The sequence below is a fragment of the Ambystoma mexicanum genome, chromosome 5q (genome assembly GCF_040938575.1).
Source record: "Ambystoma mexicanum isolate Mex_15411 chromosome 5q, UKY_AmexF1_1, whole genome shotgun sequence".
NCBI lineage: Eukaryota > Metazoa > Chordata > Amphibia > Caudata > Ambystomatidae > Ambystoma > Ambystoma mexicanum.
Window position 1 is genome coordinate 486,489,695 of NC_090933.1, and position 21,671 is coordinate 486,511,365.

The window sequence follows — 21,671 nt, forward strand, 5'->3', positions numbered from 1 at the left end:
AACTCTTTATCTGGCAAACTACTTCCTTGAACATTGGCAAAGAGTAACCGTTTACTACCAGAACTGTGCTAGCCTATAGAAGACTCTGAACCAAGGACTTTGGCTTATACCTATTGAATTGAATTGACAGTTGTAGTGAACTGAAACTATTTGCCCTGTCTATGAAAGTAATTGTGCTTAATTCTTATAACCTTTGTCTTTTCTTTCTACCCCTTTTAAAAGTTACTGAAGTGCCTGTTTGCTCCCACCTCAGGGGATCCTAACTTGTTCAGAAACATATTGGTTGTGTACTGTAGTGTTTTAAGATTGTGAAATTGAGCTGCTTCTTACTAGTGAAATGTTTTCAACTGACTGTAAATAAATGTACATTCTTTTACCAAGAAACCTTGAATAGTGTTTGTTTGAACTACTGTGATTAGTCCTTTGTGTAACCTAATGTACTGCTCACGTTACTCTTTAGATGAGTCTTGCTGCTCAGCCTCTGCTACCACATAACTGTGTAGTACAGGCTTGTACCAAAGGTGAGATTGTGCTTACACCTGTGGCCATAATTGTTTGTAGTGTTCCCAAAGGGTACTGCCTGTAATTCTGCCTAACACACTTCCTCCTGAAAAAGCCTTCTAGCAATCCTACATGCCTGGTAATGTATTGCACGATCTCTATCACTCCTTTCCTAGGGAAACATCTGGAAAATCTGGACATCTTGCAGCTTACTTTCCACACTGAATATGTTGGTTGTCTCCATGACCATCAGTCTGGCATCTTAGCAGCCAGAGGCACAGAAACTGGTCTCCTGAGCACCTGTGCAGATCTCCTCTCTAATCTTGACTCCAGCCTTCCTTCTGTCCTAATTATTCTTGAACTTTCCTCTACTTTTGACATGGTCAATCATGCCATCTTGATCAATCGACTCAATGAGAACCTGCGCATCACGGATCAGGCCCTGGAGTGGTCGACCTCCTTCCTCCTGGAGCGAAGCTTCCAGATCCCACTTGTGTCCTTTCTCTCCACCACCTTTCTCTCCACATGCAGTGTTTCCAAGGTCTCTACCCTCTCACCCTGGCTCTTCAATGTCTACTTGGCCCCTTTGGCCACCTGATCTTTAGCTTCTCCTCTAACTTTCAGAGTTATGTGGATGAAACTCAGCTGTCCTTCAGATTCCCCTCAGTCTTCTCTCCTCTCCTCTCTCGATCATTCCTGACTGTCTATCCGCGATTCAGGAATGGTGCTCCTCCAATGATCTCTGCCTTAATGCCAGTAAGATGGAAATGCTTATCATTGGAACACCAGCTCCCGCTTACCCCCTCTCACTCTGGCGGCCCTCCTTGGGCCTTCTTCCTACGCCTTGATGTAAGGCAAAAAACCTTGTTGTCATCTTCGACTCCACTCTCTCGTTTTCTCCTCACATCACAGACCTTGCCAAGAAGGTCCACTACCAGCTGCTCCTCCTATGAAGTATTCTTCCTTTTTAGCATTTTCCCCTAGAAGCTCACTGTCTCCAGAGCCCTGGTTCTCTCTAATCTGGACTACTGCAACAGCATCTTTCTGAATATGCCTTCCTCTACTCTTTGCCCTCTGCAACTAATCCAGAACATAACTGCAATACATATCCTTGACCTCAAGCCCAAGGACTGTATCTCTGCAGCCCTGAAATCTCTCACCTGGCTACCGGTGGCTGCAAGGATCAAGTTCAAGACCTTCTGCGTCACCCATAAAGCTTTCTTTGTCCGGGGCCTGCACTGCATCCAACTCTCTTGAACCCATGTATCCAACACATTCGGCATTTTAAAATGAGGCAATACTTTAAGATAGATGGGGATGCAGAATATCAATAATCAGACTGACTCAGGAAGTTGGCAAAGTAAGTCTGTTTTAATATCAATTTTCTAAAACAGAGAGTACAATGAACATCAACAAACATACGTTCGCTCTTCTCACTCAGCGAGTTTCATAAAAATACAACATTTATAGTAAAAACGCATCATCATTTACTTCAATCTACATGACAAACTACAAAAACCTACTTTGGAAAGTGATAGGCTTAGAGGGAACATCTAGTTATACGTTTCATACTTGTTCGGAAAGTGATGGGTCTCTAACATCGGGTGGGGCAACTAAACCCTCCTCTAGTGAAAGTCATTATGAGCATCATCAAATACATGATGTCCCATTGGTTATACAAACTATAGGACTCTCTATTACATGTTGGCAACCTTGTACCCCTCTGTAACATTCCACGCACGCTAGCAGCACGCAGGCTGGCAACCAGGTGCTGGTGGGTTGGTCATAACCATAGCTTCCCACCTAACTAGCCTGCCATCTATCATCACTCTTGCCGTCTGCCAGTCAATAAGCCCTTTGAACATTGGCCTTGGAAATAGTTCTCTATGCCTGGCAATAGAAGGGAATACAGGCATACTTTGTCTCTTGGTTTTGATACAGCTCAACCAAGTATCTATTGTCATCCGACCCTGAGACTGCAGACCATGTTTCAGAGTCTTTCTGTATATAAAATACTAATAAATGATGAACCTCTGATGGCTTCAATGTTCTTGCTCCTCACCTCAGACAGGAGCGTGTTCTTTTCACACGTTCGGTGGCTACTGCATAAATCATCCAGGCTCACAATGGCCTTGACTTCCTGATGCTGGACCAGCCAAGCCTTTCTTATTAAGTTTTGGTTTCTAACTGCGCCATACTGAAAAAGCCTTTCTGTCCACTGGGACCAAGCTCGGCTGAAGTGCATTGTGGAATCATCCATAGTCCATACATTCCTATGCGTATACGTTTTGACGCATCGCATAGCTAGTCTCATGATTGCTTTGTCTGCTTGTGTTTACTGCATTTTCTTCATTGTTTCTGTAGCATGAGCATCTTCATCTTGAGCCCAAAATGTTGCTCATCTCCAACAACTCCTCCTTAACTTTTTATAGAATGTTTTTGTGCTCTCGTCTCTGCCTCTCTTCTGGGTGTGTCAGCCCTGCCTCATATGACGTCACCAATCTTCTGTTTTGCTAATTTTTCATACTTCCTCCTGGATTTCATTCAAATTACCATCATATTGGCGTGAATGCATATATGGCTTCCTTAATGGGTACCTTTCTTCCATGATTCTTTGCAGAATAGGTATCTTCACTGGTACTGATATTGTCTCACACTCTGGCTCCCAACAAATAGGCAAAAAGGGAGCAGTGCTTGAGATGGGGGTACTTGGTTCCTTCTCTATACTCCCCCCTCTGGGCGATTCATCGACCACTCTCTCATCAGTCTTCACATCTAGACATTCTCAACTGAAGAAATGCTTCTTTCGGACCCATATCTTTATAACTCTCTTCAGGCATCCTGCTGATTTCACATGCTCATGCTTGTTCCAGGACATAAGCATGCATTGTCCAATTGTCCATTGGGACTTCATTAGATGCACTTCCCCATGTACTTCTTGTCGTTTTTTTAGTACAGGAACTTTGTTCCCTCAGGTGCATGGATGCTGGTCTTTACATAGTCTCTGATCTCTTCATCTATCAACTCTTTAATTTTCCATACTGATTCAATATGAATCATAATCTTCATTCCTACTGCCTTCTTTGCAGTCTTTTTTCATTGTGTGATTGCTATTCTGATCATACAAAATCTAAGCACGATCATTACCAACAGGGCTCCCAAAAACGTAAAAATATTCGCCATCCACTGTGCAATGATATGAACGCATCCACCGCGTTGCGATTTCAAGCATTAATATTGCAAACTATATTGCTCAAAGTGCTCATACTCATTTGGAAGATTTACCACTCCAAAGCCTGAACATTCGACCAGTAGTGCTATGTAATACTTTATGAGGTTATATAAGTCAAAGAAAAGTCTTTGGACAAGACAGTCAAAGACTTGGCGTGGAATGAGAAATTGGGCCTCATTACACAGTAGGCGGTAACCATGGCGCTATTAGCGCCATGGTTGCCGCCGGTACCGTACCGAGTCCCCCTTGGTGAATGGCGGAATCACCGCCCTACTCCAAGGTGAGCGGGGGCGGTAATTCCCCATTCACCAAGGCCCTTCCCCATTCCCATTTTTGCCCCATAGGGCATAATGGGAATGGGGAAGGTGCTTATTACGGTACCGCAAATTGCGGTACCGTAATTAGCTCCGAGGTCCCTTTGCGGCTCCCGTCCTTAACGCCTGGAAAAACCAGGCGTTAAGGGAGGACCCGCAAAGGGACCTCGTAGTAAAGCGGTAAGGGTTTACCGCTACTGGTGCCCTTACCGGTACCGGTAAACCCTTACCGCCTACCGTGTAATGAGGCTCATTGTATTTAAGCAACAACTGGAGAGATAGCTGTTTGCTACATGAACCATACAGTCACTTACTGCTGGTTGTTGGACTGGCAGGGGGTAGCTAGTGGACTTACGAGTGGTGGGACATAATGAATGTAATTATCCAATGTTGCGAGCGAGCGCAGCGAGCGAGCCTCAACCGGACCCGCTTGGTACGGTGACAGGAGGGTTCCACCCCCAACAAGAACATTTTAGAAAAACTCCTGTCAAAATCACACACATTTCACTATGATTTTTCCAAAATAACCAAAAAAGTACAAATGTTTCTCAGTGATCAAAATGGCAACCAAATACTGTACCACTAATAAGCTGAAGTAAGCAGGTGGGATACTAATACCCAGTATAACATAACATAACTAACAAATGAAAAGCATTTTCAATTCCAACATACCTTTTTAAACAACGACATTTGTGGTTTCATTCCATTTGCATTTAGTTGCATTATGCCCCTTGACCCCTCCCCGCCCAAAACACCTCCTCATGGGAACTCTTTGAGCTCGCTTTAATCAAGTCTTCACATCGAACTTTGCACTCAACGTGCCTGCAAGTGTTTTTTTTTTTTTTTATAGCAGTTATCTGAGAATTAATGACTTAAATGGAGCTGTAAATGAAATACTGATGTGCTGAAAATGTCTTAACCAGGTCTGCCTCAGCCACTCGATTTATAATCAGTGTACGTGTCCTTCACTGAAGTGCTGTTAAAAACAAGCAATGGCAAAGCCAACAGTTTGGGTTTTTGTGTAGGCATAGGGTAGGTACTTACCAGGCACTGCCAGGGTGGTTCTGCATGCTCAAAAGCAAGCACCGGCTGGAAGATGCTGCAAATATGTGGGAATTCTTGGGAAACACCCACCTAGTCCCTACATTTTAGCCAAAATATTGGCTTTGCCAATGCTTGTTTTAAACAGAAATGTGGTGCAAGGACACATAACTCCATGTTTAAAAGGGTGGCAGACCGTCCTTCACAATTAGGCATCAGAGGTGATTATTGCAGTGGGGCTTTTACGGCTCGAATTTTATTGTCCTAAAGTCAGTCATGAGAAAAATTCACACCTCACAAAAAAATCGCTCGCCAGAGAGGAAAGGAAAACGCATCGAGGTAATATCCAAAGATTAACCGGATTGTAAAAACAACACAGCAACCCCAAACTAATGCCACACATCGAGGTAATATCCAAAGATTAACCGGATTGTAAAAACCAAACTAATGCCACGAACAAGAGCCCTCACATCTGTTAATCATATAACCCTGTCTAGTTTTACTCATATGCAGCCCGGCCCCTATGTATTGCCAGGGGATACTGTACGAGAGCATCAACGTGTCATATATGTTTAAACAGACATGCTAATTAATTAACAAAGCTGGTTGCTGTGCTTTGCTTTCAGCAATCTAACTGGCCCGGTTCCCTTCAGCTGCAGTAATGAGTTATTGGGGGGGTTTATGTCAATGCACCCTTGTACAGAAATCGATCCCTAAATCATTTGGTGGCCCGAAATTATATTAAAGAGAAACTCACATGTGATGAATCTCCGGGGGTCACTTTGATTGACTATGTTCGCATCATTAGAACTGATCTTGTTTTAGCTGTGTTATTAGCGAGCTCTGTGCAAGGTTTTCCAATTTAGCGTCACTGCAAGGGTGCTCGCTCGCCACATTTCGCAGCTGCACAGGGTTCAGAGGACCTATGATGACGTTTTAAGAGTTTTTAACCGGTATTGTGTTCTCCCATTATCAGGGCTCTGAATGAATGGCGTGATGTGGGAATGCGAAGCAGTCACTACACAGTTGTTGGATGTTTAAAGCACCCCAATTTTACCCTCCTGTCAGAAAAATTGACTTCATCAAACAGGGGGGGCTTTTGTAAAAATGAAATGCATCCATTCATGACTAATGAGGAAGCTGAAGAGCTCGGGTTGGAAAGGAGATTGTTTTTTCAGCTTTCCATCGTGAAGTGTTTTCCTTAAATAAACTGTTACCCGAAGGAAAGGGGGATCAGCACAAAAAAGTCTGGATACCACTGCTCTAGCTATCTGTACAGTGAATCTAGAAATTAGTTTTCAAATGTACTCATGTGGGAGTGAACACGTATGTTTGATCTCGTGCTATGGCACCTCACTGCTCAGGATTCAAGCCGGTAAATTGCTTGAATAAACTGACGCGCATGCGAGTGGTTGCCAGCTACAGCTGCTTGGTGCTGATTCTGTTGCTTTAACTCGACCTATAGCTCCTTCAAAAAGCAGAAGAGGAAAGGGGCAGTGGAGAGCAAAGAAGGGAAGCAAACATCAACCAGACATGTAAATGCTAAAGCATTGCAGGTCCCGGATGGCTGCAGTGAATAGAGTTTACATGAGTGCACCAACAGGACTGTCCTGTAGCACGAAACACCCACCCACACCCTGTTCTGTTTCTGGGCTAGCTGGGTGGCGCTGATAAATAGACCCCTTCAGCACTGACACCTGCCTGGCCCTGTACGGGGCTCAGTGTCTGGGGCCTGCCAGGCAGCCCTTTCAAGCCTGCTCACTTCTGACTCTGCCATTTCACTCCCACACTCGGGACACGTTTAGACACTGCAATGTGGAGAAGCTACAGTGTTTCACTCCCGGAGCCTGGGCCAGGTTTAATGGCGGCATTAGTCCATTGGAACCCAACGAGCAGAAGCGAGGGAGGTATAGGCGCAGGGCGGGGAAGCAGGTGTGTCTGGGCGTTAATGCATGCGATAAACAAGAAACGTGTAGGCCTTTGTCACCGGTCACGTGTCTCGCAAACAGTGTGCATGACCCGAGGGCAAAGTGTGTGGACACATCCCATAGTCCTTCAACTTTTATATATATCAATGGTTCCTGCAGGGCAAGCATGAGCACATCCCCTTTTGGACGCTGGTGCAGCCGCATGCATATTCATGAGCCATGCCCCTTGCCAATCCACCATGCCAAGGTGCCACATGCTTCGTGCTGTGGAGACTCCCCTGAAGACTGGTGAAACCCTTACAATTTGGCAATTTATTATAAAGCTTGGATCGCAAGAATTAACGTTTTCTTAACTCCTCTTGGCAGACAGAGTCCTCGGGATGAATAGTTTGTGGTCCTGAAGTATTGCACTGATGTACATTACAGTACCAAGTGACTAGTTATTCCGTCTCCTACAAAAAATGCACAGTGTGCAGTGTCATGAAGGAGCAAATCACATGTAGCCACCTGATGTTAAAACACAATCCCATGAACATGGCCTGAAACTTTATCATCTGTATCATATAAGCATTTAACCAGAGGTAACAACTTCAAATGTATTCCAAAATTCAGGAGGAGATCATTTCTTAGTGTTAGCAGGACCTCCTCCATCTTCTCATAGTTAAGATGAAGCCAGATACAGTCCATCCTTAGAGGCTGAGATGCTATCTATGCTTCGTGAACGTTTGGCCAAACAGATTTCAGTGTGGCTCTAACTGCGATAGGGTGGTGAAATAAAGAGGTATGCTTTCTTTTTTTTTTTTAAGTGTATATGGTTTATTTCAAACCTTTCACATCAGTTAAACATTATATTTCATTAAGAGAGATCTGTCCTAATGCAATCACATTGAATTTTACAAAAAAAACAATTTACAGAGTCAGTGCTGATAAATGATAACAAAATGTTAGTTGCAAATTAACATAGCATTAACTAACAATCAAGAAATTAAATTAGTAATAAATTAGAAATAAAGAGGTATGCTTTCACTTGAAAAAGAACATTCCTGGAATTGTGAAAGTGGTTGTACAAAGGAGTGGAACTGTTAACAGTAAACAATGCTAACAGTAAACAATGAAAGTAGTGCTACTCCCCTCCCGATGGCTCCTGCTCACTTCAACCTCTGCCTGAAGACTTGAAACCGATTCTCGTTCCTTATGAACCTTCAGTCTCATATAATCTCTGCCACTGTGCTCATGCAGGCTGAAGCCATGCACTGCATGTGGCGCAATTCAAGAAGTAAACAAAATTATCTGCTAAATGTATTTGCAAACAGCGACCATGTTACATTCTTTTCCAAACCAGTTGCAATGTTGTACTCACCAAGGTATGTAATGACAATAATTGCCTATGTGATCATGCAATCTAAACTGCAATTGGGGTTATTCAGGAGCCTGCATCACTCACTCTTCTGTTTGTGTTTTGTTCCTGTTGTACTGTGCAGAGAACTTTCTAAACTCCAGCAAACTGGGTGATATCGGCCAATAAGCTGACATGTTACTTTCAGCCAACGAACATGTATTGTAACATCCTAGGTAATGATGAAGGTATAGGCTAAGTGTCTGATTAGAACCGGTGGCGTGAGCAGTCCAAGGATACATTGACAGGAAACACTGATAGGCAGAACTCGTGCTACAATAAGGCATCCTAACTGGAGGGACACTAGTGGACACTTTTTGAGGGAGTGTTTATTAAAATGGCACTTTGTCTTGGACGGAATACATCATTGCATTGATAAGGAGAGGTAATTGCATGGAAATCTCGAGTGAACAGATACAGATCGAGCGGGTTTCCCCAGAGATAATGTTAACTGCCTGCTAATAAAATACCTACATCAAACACAGTTGCAACCAAACTTCCCAAGAACCTGCATGATAGCGTATGGTAAAATTAGGAGTGAAAGAGAAGGCTGACTTTGCTGAGAGAGCAGGAACACGATCCCGGCTGTCATCAGTATTGCTGATAAAGCTGAAACCCTTCTGAGTTTGACAGAAAGCAAACTAAGGATATGGGTATCAGATCCGCGAGGTAATGTTTTTTAGGGTTACGTTGTGTAAACTCGTTGTAAATCAATCCCCAGCTCCCTGGAAGTGCATTGCCTGTTGCAGCAGTGCCTCCATTAGCCATTGAAACTATGTGTGCCCCCCCAAACCCAACACGGGCAGCTTTGCCAGCCCCCCTCCCGCCCTCCGCAAAGGGATCTGCCATCTCCAGTACTCACAGCTTAAATGCTTATGACAGCTCCCTGCAGCCTTCCAACCCTGCTCCCTTTCTTCCCTTGTGCCAAATGGGTCACCTTGTTTTGGATGAGAGATGCAGATGTCTGTGCGCAAACGAACCAACGTTATTTTCTCTCAACTCAGTTGTTTAATGTCGCGGTTCCAATTCCAAACGTGGGACGTCGCCTATTTAACGCTTACGTACCTATTAGGCGAGGTGGCGGTGCTGGTGCACATGGCATGGGGCTCGTGCCAGCAGCTAGTAAATTCTTCATGGGAGGGGGGGACACAAGCAGGTGGTGGCAGCATGGCAGCTTGAGTTCCTCATAGCAGAGAGCACCAGTGCCTGCATGCAGGGAGGCACGGGGCTTATCTCACACTTTCCACTGCCTACTGCGCAAGTGCGCATGCAAGGCACAAACACCTCCCTCCATAGCTGTGATCATGTCCAGGACATATCTAATCTGAAGAGTCATCAGTCATATGGTTCTAAGCTCCTCTTTGATTGCATTGAATCACTTTATGCTAGTGTTGATCTTCTGTAAAAGCTCCCATCTGGTTATCTGTAACCACATGATATTTGCTGCCGTCTGGATCCTGGGCATAAAGTATATCATGAACATCAATGAAGTCTGACTGAACAATCTGTGTTCATATGGAATGCAATCAAAAGCTTCTATTGATTTGGCTGAGAAATAGTTCTCCCTCTTCACTCATTTCACCAGCTCAGCAGATCTCTTCTTCCTTAGGTGAGCATCTGCTTTCGGAAATTTGCCAATGTTCAAGTCACTCTTAGGAATCACGAACGCTAGAACATGGAAGTTCACAATAGAACACATTCCTCCCCAATCTCTGGGCAGCTTCATATAAGCTCTGAATCCACAGGCTCAGTAGTGATCCATTATCACTGCTGTTCCAATGTTCATTCCTGGCACGTCAAAGACTCTACCACAATTTTGATTTTCTCCAACTTTTCTCATGCCATTGTTTCTGAAACATAGCTTTGCACTGTCCAGAGGCACTATCTGTACAGGCCCTGCTGGGTCTTCAACCCATGTCAGTAAATTTCCAAGTTTTGGCCATAAAGGTTTGCATCCATTTTCCACAGTGTCAATGTTTGTTTTGCGACAACCAATCCCTACACATGCTCTGCATTTTACCACACCTTCCTCCCAGCCGTCTGGAGAAAGTACTGATCCCCAAATCTGCATCAGGCCTCTTTCTTTCCATCTTCAAATTTCTTCTGCAATTTTCCCTTGGCTCTCAAGTCTTCTGTTTACTTCTCATCTGATTCCAGATAACCATTCAATTAATGATCATTCTCTCTTGTACCTCTCTTAGGTCTATTTATTGCCTCATGAGCTTTTATGATCATCTCTTAAAGTATATCAGCATAGTTCCTTCTTACTGGAGGAACCATAGGGGTACTCGTCAGTCAAATTGGTGTCTTTACATGTGCTACTGGTGCAGGGATAATCACATAAGGCCTTGGTTTTCGAAAGATTGCTATATTTGTACCTTCCTGCTGTATAGAAAGGTGCACAGAAATTACTGTTCTCTTTGGACCAACATAATAAACAGTGGTGTGTATCATGAGAAACAAAAGGATTATGATGAATACAATACATGTATGGATCATGTACCAATATCTCTAGCTCCAGCAACAGTGGCTTCTTGCACGTTGCTGTGTTCTTTCATTGGTTGCTACATTATTATTGTTGCTATCGATGTTGTCCATTTTGCCTATGATTACTTTTAAGGAAGGAAAAAATACTTTTAATCAGGCAATTTCATGAAATATTCTGGCAGCTGTTGAATCTCTTCCACCAGCTCCACAAGCAGATGGCTTACTGCAGGATGATTGATAGGATTCTGAATGAACACAAAGGTGTTATCTTTATGCCAGACTAAATGAGGATGAGCTTCAAGCAAATAGTAAAAGATCAAGGCCAGTAAATATTGAATGTCCTCATTCGATAGAAACATTCATGAGTTCAAAGAGATGTGTCTGGCAGTGATCAAATCTTCTTGATAATTTCATGTATCAGCCAAATGATTGTAGGTCGATTTCTGGGATATCTTAAAAATCATAATTGCTGGTCTGTCGTCTGACAAGATAAGGATGTTCATGGAGCAGAAAATAAAAGACCATTCAATGCAGTGTATGGGCATCCTCATCAGATAGGACCATCTGTATTTTCACTGCAATATTCAGGCAATTGGAGAATCTACTCAATTATTCCTGCGAGCAGTCTCCTCATAATTGGACCATTTTAGGATCTTGTAGAAACAGCAGAATGTTAGTAATTCTCCCGAACAGCGCATGATATACACGAAGAATAAAGAGGAAAACAGCAAAAATTATCCGATGAATGTTGCCATTACACACCACCATGGGTGCCTACAAAGAGAAACTCAGTAAAAAAGGAATCAGGAAACTTCTCCCTCTTCCAGTCATCAAAGATGAAATCGAGGTCTGGCATTTCTTTTGCCTTCAAGACTTCAATATGTTTCAATCCAATGTTAGCAAACTCCTGTGGCTTAAGAACAATAGCTTTTTCACTCCTTGCTAAGCAGCTACAAAAAGTGTCTCGGTAGAACCACAGTCCATGTGCGCACTTTCCCTCTGTCTACTGGACAGTCTCTGCGTCCTTCTTCCTCGTCATCGATCTAGTATGCATATGCTGAACTTCTTCTCTGTGGCTTGCTTCCAAATGGGGCGGGGGTGCAATTGCCTCTCCGGCATAGACTTTTAAGTCTCCCTGGTGTAACCAAGCGTGTCTTCCTAGGACCTTCACTGCCGATGGGGTAACATCTTCCACTATGAAAGGACCGTTAAATTTGGGCTTGTGCCATTTACAGGTAAAGTTCTTAATCAGAACCTTATCTCCGGGAAACAGTTTTGGCAATGGTAGTTCCTTAGATCCTGTATGGTCTTCATCTGTGTTCTGAGACTGGCACCTTGTCCGCTTAACTTGATCTGAAATGACAGAAATGACAGAGATACTTGTAGTCACATAGCTCATCTCCCAACAATTCTGCTGTTGTCTGGGCATCACTTCTAGTCCTCAATGGAGGAGTAAGAGGCATTCTCATTCATCTCCCCGTTACTAGTTCATGGGGCGTGAGGTAATGGTCAGAGCCTGGTTGATTCCTCAATGCATATAATGCAAGGGTCAGGCAATACAGCCATCCTTTTTTCAATGTTAGCTTCAGCTTGGACATCCTTTCCTTGAGCAGACAGTTGAGTCTCTCACATATCCTGTTCACTTGCAGGTGATAAGCAGAAGAGAACGTATATTTTATGCTGAGCAATTAGCTAATTTGCTTGAACACCTCATTCACAAAATGCGGGCCATTATCTGATTTCAACACCTCACATATTCTCCATCTAGGAAATACTTCTCAGACAAACAATTTTGCAGCGCAAGTGGCGTCAGGGTGTGTGCATGGACCAGCCTCGATCCACCTAGAAAAGGGACACACCACCACTATCATATACCTATATCCATTACAGATCTGCAGCATATAAACATAATCAATATGTAAATGCTGAAAAGGACCATTAGGTCGAGGAATAACTCCTCTGACTGTTCGCAGCATGTGCTCAGCAGTAAACTTTTGACATACGATGCAATTTACTACATAGAAAGCAACGTGTTCTAACAAATTTGGTACAAACCAGTCCTCTGCAATAGTTGCTGTGAGGCTCTCCCTAGTGACACACGCATGGTAGTGTCGCTGTTCCAACACCACCCTTAATAAGGCTACAGGGATCACCGGTTTAACCAGTGCTGTCCTGTTACCACAATCCCTCGGAAGGGGATAGAAAACACCCCCTCCACGTCCACAGGTCATTCTCATCCTGTGGTGCTCCACTGTGGACTTCCATCAATTGTGTTTTTGAAAAAAATGTTAAAGAGTTAATTCACAATCATCACCACCACCTTTCCCTCTTTCACATCAGGCATATCAAAACTCATTATCTCAGGTGAATATGCAACTCTTTCTGCCTCTTCATCTGCGGCTTGGTTTCCGCATGAAATAAAGTCTGTTCCCTTAGTGTGCGCTGCGCACTTAACTACTGTGATGGCTACTGGGAGTTGTATTGCTTCAATAAGTCTGTCCAATAAGGCGGCATGCTGCACTGGAGTGTCGTCCGCTCAGAGGTAGCTCCTCCTTTTCCAACGTGCTAGCCCTGCGTGTACTGTTGTCATCACGTAGGTGGAGTCACTGTACACCGTTACTTCTTGGTCCGCGTGTCTCTTGAGCGCAACAATCAGTGCCACTAATTCTGCAACCTTAGCTGAAAAGTGAGATGGTAATTGTACACTTATCATTACTTTGAATTCCCCATTAGCCCTGTGTTTTACCACAGCGACATCTCAATATCTTTGTCCATCAGTTTGATTGATCTTCAAAGAACCATAAATAAAGTGAATATCCCCTGCTGCTAAAGCATTTTCTTTCACCCTTGGGATCTCATCATAAAATTGCTCATAATTCGAGCAATCATGTGCCTGCTCGTCCTCTGCCAGTGGTTCATTTACAAACTTGGCAGGGTTCACCTTTTTCCATCTAACTATTTTAATGGCTGGATTCGATATAACTACCTCATAGGCAGAAGCCCTTTGGGATCTCACCATACCTTTAGATTTTCCAAAACAGCAAATAAAGCATGTTCAAGAAATAACGTCATGGAACACCCCATTACTATGCTGGCAGACTTGTCAATAGTTAACCCAGTGGCTGTCAGCAATTGTTCACAAGGGAAGTGACCCCTCATTACTGGGTCAAACATCCCACTGTAACATGCTAGAGGCTTCTACACCAACGTGGTTCTCTGCGTGAGCACTGCTGTCATGACTGTTCCATTTGTGTGTGAAAATAAAAAGAATCCCTCAGAATATTTAGGAATCCCTAAAACTGGATATGTGCAAATTGCATTTTTTAACTCATCAAACCCTTCCTCCGTTTCCTCAGTCCTATATAATCTTTTCCTGATTCACCTGTGCTTTTTTTCAGAGCCTGCAACAAGGGTCTTGAGTACGAACTATAAAAAAATATCCATGCTCGGACATAATTGCATAATCCCAGAAACGGTTGCATTTACTTTATCGTGTGCAGTTTTGATTGTCTTCAAAATTGCCTCAGCCCTTTCTGGTGTAACTTTCTTTCCTTCATGTGAGATTAACTGACCTATATACAACACTTCTTCTTGGCAATACTGAAATTTCTGTTTGTCCACTTTATCTCCTTTCTCTGCTAGAATAATAATTATCTGAACTGAGTCACATCTGCACACTTCTTCTGATGTGCTGTAGACTAAAATGTCATCTACGTATTGCAGTACAACACTTGGCAAATCAATATTGCTCAAGTCCATCTGCAGGACTCCATTGAAAATCGATGGAGACTCACAGTACCCCTGAGGTAATCTTGTGCCTTTTAACTTAGTCTGACGGAATGTAAATGACATCAGATCTTGAGAATTTTCATGCAATGGGATTGAGAAAAATGCATTTTTCAAGTCAATCACAGTGAAATTTCGTGTCTCAACAGGTATACTACATAGTATTGTTGCCGGATTAGAAACTAGAGGAAACTCAACCTCTACAATCTGATTGATTGGGTGCATGTTTTGCAATAAACGCCACAACCCCCCCTTTGATTTTTTGACCAGATACACTGCGGTATTGCAAGGTGACTATGACATCACTATGATGCCCTGATCCATCATGGCAGATATCGTCTTACAAATTCCTTCATCTGCCTCTCGAGACATGGGACACTGCCTTGCCCAAGATAAGATTGCTCCTGGGTTCAATTTAATCTTGACTTCTCCAACCCCCTTTAATAGACCTAAGTCATAGGGACCTGTAGTTCATAAAGAAAAAGGCACTTTAGCCATATCTTCACAAAAAATGTGTGACGCAGACATACTATCAGCATTATTCATGGAACGTCACATCTTTCTATCCTGATCCAATGTGTAATACTCATTTCAATCACTACTTTGTCATCTGATGGGTGGTCTCTAAACAGATCCTTGTCGATGACGTCACTCAATCTATAACGCTCCCCAATAGCAATCACTGTACTCCATGATCTGTCGTTATCATCAACTCCTGTAAGCATGGCTAACACTCCTCCCAGTATAGCTGATTGTAATTCTAAGGGAAAGACTTGTTCCCCCTCTTCATCCATAGGTATCTGCGGCCTGAACAAAAATTCATCAGGTATTCTCACAGTTTTGCACACTAAACAAGGTAGCCATGTTAACAAAACACATCCCCCATAGTTAAAAGACTTCTGGTTCTAATGGTACTCCTCATATGACTATTTTTCCTGTAAATGCCATGATAAATTTGCTCACGTTTAAATAATGTATTCCTTGTGTTGAACACACTATGCCTTCATCAGTAAAAGAAAGCATCATGTTTAGTTTTGTCATTACATCTTGGCCCATTATATTAATTTGTGTCTGCCTTGAATACAACAAAGGGACAGACATATCACATTTGCCTATAGAGACTGGCAATTATTCAGTAAAAGGAACTCTACTTGTAGCTTCCGAGAAACTTTGAGAATTCATGGAATTTCCTGATAATAAAAATGTTCCCTCCCGTATACATGAGCGTGTTGCACCTATGTCTACCAAAAAAGAAAAAAGATTTGCCTCCTACAGTGACGTCAATCCTCGGATCCCTTTGAGGGTTGGGAGTCACAGATAGTACTGATAACATCAAGTCACCCATTGTGGGTACATACTTATTCCTGTGCCCGTGAAAGGATTCCCACCCTCGATACCCCCTATCCTAGGAGTCAGTAACTGTCCTGTGTTTGCACTCTGCTGTATCTGCATGGGTGCATGCTGTGACTGTCCTTGTGGCAGATTCAATGGTGCTTGCTGTGGTTGCAAAGGCTGTAGTATTCTCAGCGATAGTGCTTGATGCATTGTCTGAACTTGGGAAAACCTGTCTCTATTGATTGGGCTATATCTGGGTAATAAGCGGTCCCCACTCTTTAGAACTGCCCATTCTGTACATATCCTTGGCTCCCACATGTTCACGCGATATGCCCTGTCATTCCACATGTCCAACATACAGGAGGAAGCCTTCTGACTTGTCCTCCCTGCATGCCCTAATTATCATTCTGCATAGGCTGAAAATCACCCTGGTTATTCTGGACGTTTCCTTTATTATTCTGGAAGTTTCCTTGATTATTCTGGAAGCCATTTCCACACAAAGAACCATCCCCTACCTGGTATGAATACATTATTTCCCTGATCAAAATGCTGTTGGTTATTCACCTGTGGCATGCCTGCCGCTTGCTGTGATCCTGGCCCTTCTCCACTAGTTAACATCACCCCTTCTATGGCATATTTTGACAATTTCTTCTGCAATAACTTAGCTTTCTCGTTCTTCCTAGCATCATTTTTCTTTGAATTTTTCTCCTGCAACAGTGGGCAAGGATGTGCAATGGTCAGCTGTATTTCTGGCCACGTTTTGCCACCATACCCACCTGCTTCTTGAGCTGTCTCTGCACTTGGTCTAGCAGACCCTGACATAATATATCATAGATATAATATATTATAGAATACATGTATAGATTTCCCCCATGTCTCCCTCACATCCAAATACCACTCCTCTTGAAAATTCTGAATATAAGCAAGAGGATCCTCCCCTTCCTGCATCTTATGTGCCATTATAACTCCAAAATCTGACATATTAGGATACTGTACTCTAAGCACTTTTCAGACTGCCACTGTACAGTTATTAAGCAGTGCTCCATCTTGTGCAGTGACACTTGCATACCCTGTTCTTGACCAAATGTCATCAGCCCTCTCCCCAAGTATAGCGGCTAGAAGACCATTAATGTTTCCTATGGCTAACGTGTTTCCTCCTGTCATTTTCACTAATTCATGTATCCATTTCCCGGCACCAGAAGTTACACTGGGGAGTTTAAAACTTAAATGTTCCTTATCCAGCTATGGCCAAGGTACTGTAGTCTGGCCCCTCCTTTTTCTAACAAGGGAAACTGTCAAACCCCAAAATCGCATTCAACTCCCATCGTCTGCCTGTCTATAACAGGGACAATGGTTCTGTATTGCCTTTTCCCCGGTAATGACTTTAGTCTGCTCACATAGGGTAGTGAATCCCCCCTCTCACTAAGAGATCATTTTTAAGGTCGATCTGGCCATGCCAGGGGCTCCGGTATCCTTGATTTGGGTAGGTCCAGATCCAACCATCTTACTTCCTTCTCTGTCTGGGAACATCCCTCAGGGCCACAGGCGTCAGCTCCCTCCTCCCCACAGAAGGTTTCTCTTTCTTCGTCGGACATGTCTTGCCCCCAGCTAATGTGGCTACCATCTTTCTCATCTCTGTTCAGCGTGAGTTTGTCCATAGACAAAGCTCTATGCTCGAGGCTGAATAGGCCTTCTTCTTTCCTTGTGACTGTGCACTTTCAAATCGATCACCCTTCCCTTTATTTCTCGATTCACTCTTTGTTCTGATCAATTGATAAACCAGGTCGATTTTATCTCAATGCTTCTTATTTCAAAATCATCATCTAAATCTAGTCTAGAGGGACCTGGCATGGGCGATTGCATTGGGAAGAACTCTGCTATGTCCTCCCATGCCACTATTGGACCAGGTTCCATTAATTCTTTCTCCATGCGATCAATGTCACATTGTCTCTGCCTTCTCTTTCGTTCCATTTCTGCGTCAAACTCTCTTGCTGTCTTTGCTTCTTCCCTAACCATTTCGTCTTCCTGTCTTTTCACTTCCCTTCTTTAATTTGCCCTACGCACTACTTTGTCCCTTTGTCTTGGCATTTTTTATCTCTTAATTTCTGCTCTTCCTATCCTTCTCTCTTCTTTTCTAGCCTGTCTGGTTATTTGAGTGCTCTCTGTCTGTTATCATGCTTCCTTTGCTCCTCTGCTCTCTCCTGGTTTTTTTTCGACTGTTCATCTTGTTACAGCTGTTCCTGTCTCTGTCTACTCTTTCTTTTAGCCTTGTCCTCTTTTGATTGTTCCTCTCATTCTCTGTCTTTTTTTTATCTTGCTCGTCCTGATCTTCCCTTTGCCTCACTTCCTCTATGCTCTTTCCATCAAGTTTCAGCAATATCTGACTGCCCATCCATTTTTTCTGTGTGAGTGCCACCTCGTCAGCTTCTAGTAACAATCGACTGTCAATACTTACCGTTATTTTACACAGATAAATGCTTTTCAGAAAATTAATACAATATGAGCGTGCACCATTCGTCGCAGCTCCAAGCCTCTATGTCACACTTTATTTCAATCTACCTATTCAATGAACATCATTGGTCAACTAATAATAAATACATAATTACATTTCAAATTTCAGTGTTTACACCACAGTCTATTTCTTCCTTGTTTCTTCAATATTTCACTTCTTTACCACATGCACATTATACAATATACAGACAGACAAACGGACAGACTGGCAGGCCCACATATATTTCTGTAAATGCTCCTCGTGACTTACTCTTGCCCCTAATAATGACTCCAATCGGAGAATGAGTTGTCCTCTATAATGATCCTTGATTGTTCGTAACCTAGTTATGCCCACTTGGACTCTAGAACAACTCCTTCTAAACGTACTTGATGTAGGATTCTGGGCTTATCATATGGATTGCTACTCATCCGTATACCGTAAACCAGTGGTCTTCAAACTTGTTGTCCCTAAGCCCCCCCTAAGAAAAATTTCTCTGGCCCAGGCCCCCCTATACACATGGACTCCAAAATTGTACTCTTTTGTGAACGGTTATCGCGCGCTGGAGTAGAATGGTGCCCCAACGAAGGAGTGAATGCCAAATACCACATTGTTTCAAAATCATTGCTTGCAATGATTCAAATCAGATTAGAGAACACAAATATTTGTGAAGAAAGCATTCCGATGATCTTGCTATAATACAGAGGACTCAACTAAAAATAGTGTTGGATATTTATTTCACACAAATGAAAACACCCAATTTTGCTGTCCTGTAGTAACATTTGCTATGCAAGTACTGTAACAATTTGTTTCTCAAGTACAACAACGTACTGTCATTGCTGTCACTTGCAAGTTGGACAGTGGCCTACTGGAGAACTAGTGTGAAGGGTGGGCCTGCCTTTCACCAGCCAGCCTGTCAATATTCGGTTCAATTTTTGCAATAGCCAACCGCAGGCTTTCTTCCACCTCCAGCTTTGACCGATATTTTGTCTTTAGGGCTGCAAGTGCAGAGAACCCAATTTCGCACAGGTATGAGGTGCTGAAAGGTAACAGTACATTGACTGTACATTTCGATAAAGTTGGAAACTCTGCAGACACATGTTGCCAAAAATGCACCCAAAGACAATTTTCTGAATTGGCTCTCTAGTAGGTGGTCACTTTGGAGCTCCATTGGTTCCTCCTGGAGTTGTATTGGCAGATGGGCTCCTACGTCAGCTAGGAAAGGCTGAACCATCCAGTCATTCATGTTGCAATTGTCGTCAGGAAACTACTTTTCGAGACTGGTTCTGAGAGCATTTAAATGGTTTCCAATTACTTTAGAAACACATGAAAGATCATACTCTGTATCCTCAAGAGCATCTTCTAATAATGGGAACGCATCGGCTATGCCAATATCAACCCTCCTCCTCCAAAGCTCCAGCTTCTTCTTGAATGCCGATATTTTTGCATTCATGGCAAATGATGTGGTTTCTGTGCCTTGCAGGGAGAGGTTTAGAAAATGTTGCTTTTCAAAGATGTCGCCAAGGTAAGCCAACAGTATAAGCCAGCGTGGATCACACAGAGGCTCTGCTTTTGTCTGGTCTAACTCCAGGAGAAAGTGTCTCACTCCGTTTCTGAGTTCATAAATGCGATTTAAAACCTTTCCCCTGTATAGCCACCTGACCTCTGTGTGAAACAGCAAAGCATCATGGTCAGCTCCCATTTCTGAACATAAGGTGGCAAACAGACGGGCTCTTGTTGGGTGCAGCTTAATAAAATGTACGATCTTTACAACAGAAGTCAAAACCTGTGTCAGTTCATGCCCCATATTGCACACAGCCAAAGCTTCCCAGTCTATCATGCAGTGTGTCCACACAATATGTGGAGCTACTGCCAATACTTTTGCTTTTAGCCCAGCTCTAGCACCACACATTGAAGGAGCACCATCCGTGCAAATACCAACACACACCCCCCACATTAGGCAGTTGGAACTTAGGAAGTTGTTCAAAATTTCAAAGAGTTCAGGTGCAGTTGCTCTGCCCTTAATTGGCTTACAAAACAAGAAGTCCTCCAACATCTCCTTTCCATGGCAATATCTCACATAGGCAATCAAGTGAGCTTCTTTTGATATGTCAGTGGCCTCATCCAACTGTATGGCGAACTGGCTGTCTTTCAAGTGTGATATCAATTCTGTACTGATATCAGAGGACAGGTCAGCAATACAGCGGCAAATTGTTGTGTCTGACATAGGGATACTTTTGCATTTCTCTGCTGCACTTTCACCAAGCGTTACCCGGTTGACAGCGAGAATGGTTGGGAGAATCACTTTCTCAGCATCTGTAAAAGGCTTCTTGTTTGTGCCAAGAAAGTACGCAATGTGGTAAGATGCTTTCAAAGCATTTGCAGGTACAGATGCCACACTTTTAACAGTCTCCTTTTGTTTTTCATGCCTTGCAGCTGCCGTACAAAGAATTCCCTGGTCTTTTTTGCGAAATCGGCATGTTTGGTTTCCAAATGCCGCCCTAATTTTGTTGGCTTCAGGCTGTCATTTGCTAATGTAGCACCACAAATCACACACTGCGGCTTCACTTCCCCAGCGACTGTGATGCATGTGAACCCAAAGTCCAAATAAGAGTGATCATATTTCCGTGTTTTTGCATTTCTTTTGTCTGTTCCCACCTCTATTTCCGCTTTACGTTTCAGATCCCTACCATCTTTGGGCACTAGAAAACGATCCATCGAGAGCCTGAACCTGTCGAAACATTGCAAACGGTTTTAAAAAAGTAAAAATGCACCCCAAAAAAGCGTAAACATGGCACACACCACATGCAAAGAGCTAAACTGAGCCATGTGAAAAGGTTGGGGTTGGTGGGAAACAACCCATGCAAAAAAGGGTCAGAAATATGGGGTGGGGAAAAAAGGAGAGGAGATTTTAAAAAAGCACAAATTCAACAAAAAACGCTCTGAAAAGCTTGGGAGTGGGGGAGGGAAGCCCCACACAAAAATGGCCAGAAACACTGGTTGGATTAAAATACATTGTTACAAGTCTCAGAAGAATTACTATTCAGATCATGCAGGCCTAGCTCTAATTTATTTTTGCAGTGTGGCCCCGGACTAGGTTGCAGGTGCAACCTTGCACAGGGTGGATATAAAACACGAGCATATTTACTCATCCAATGGCACA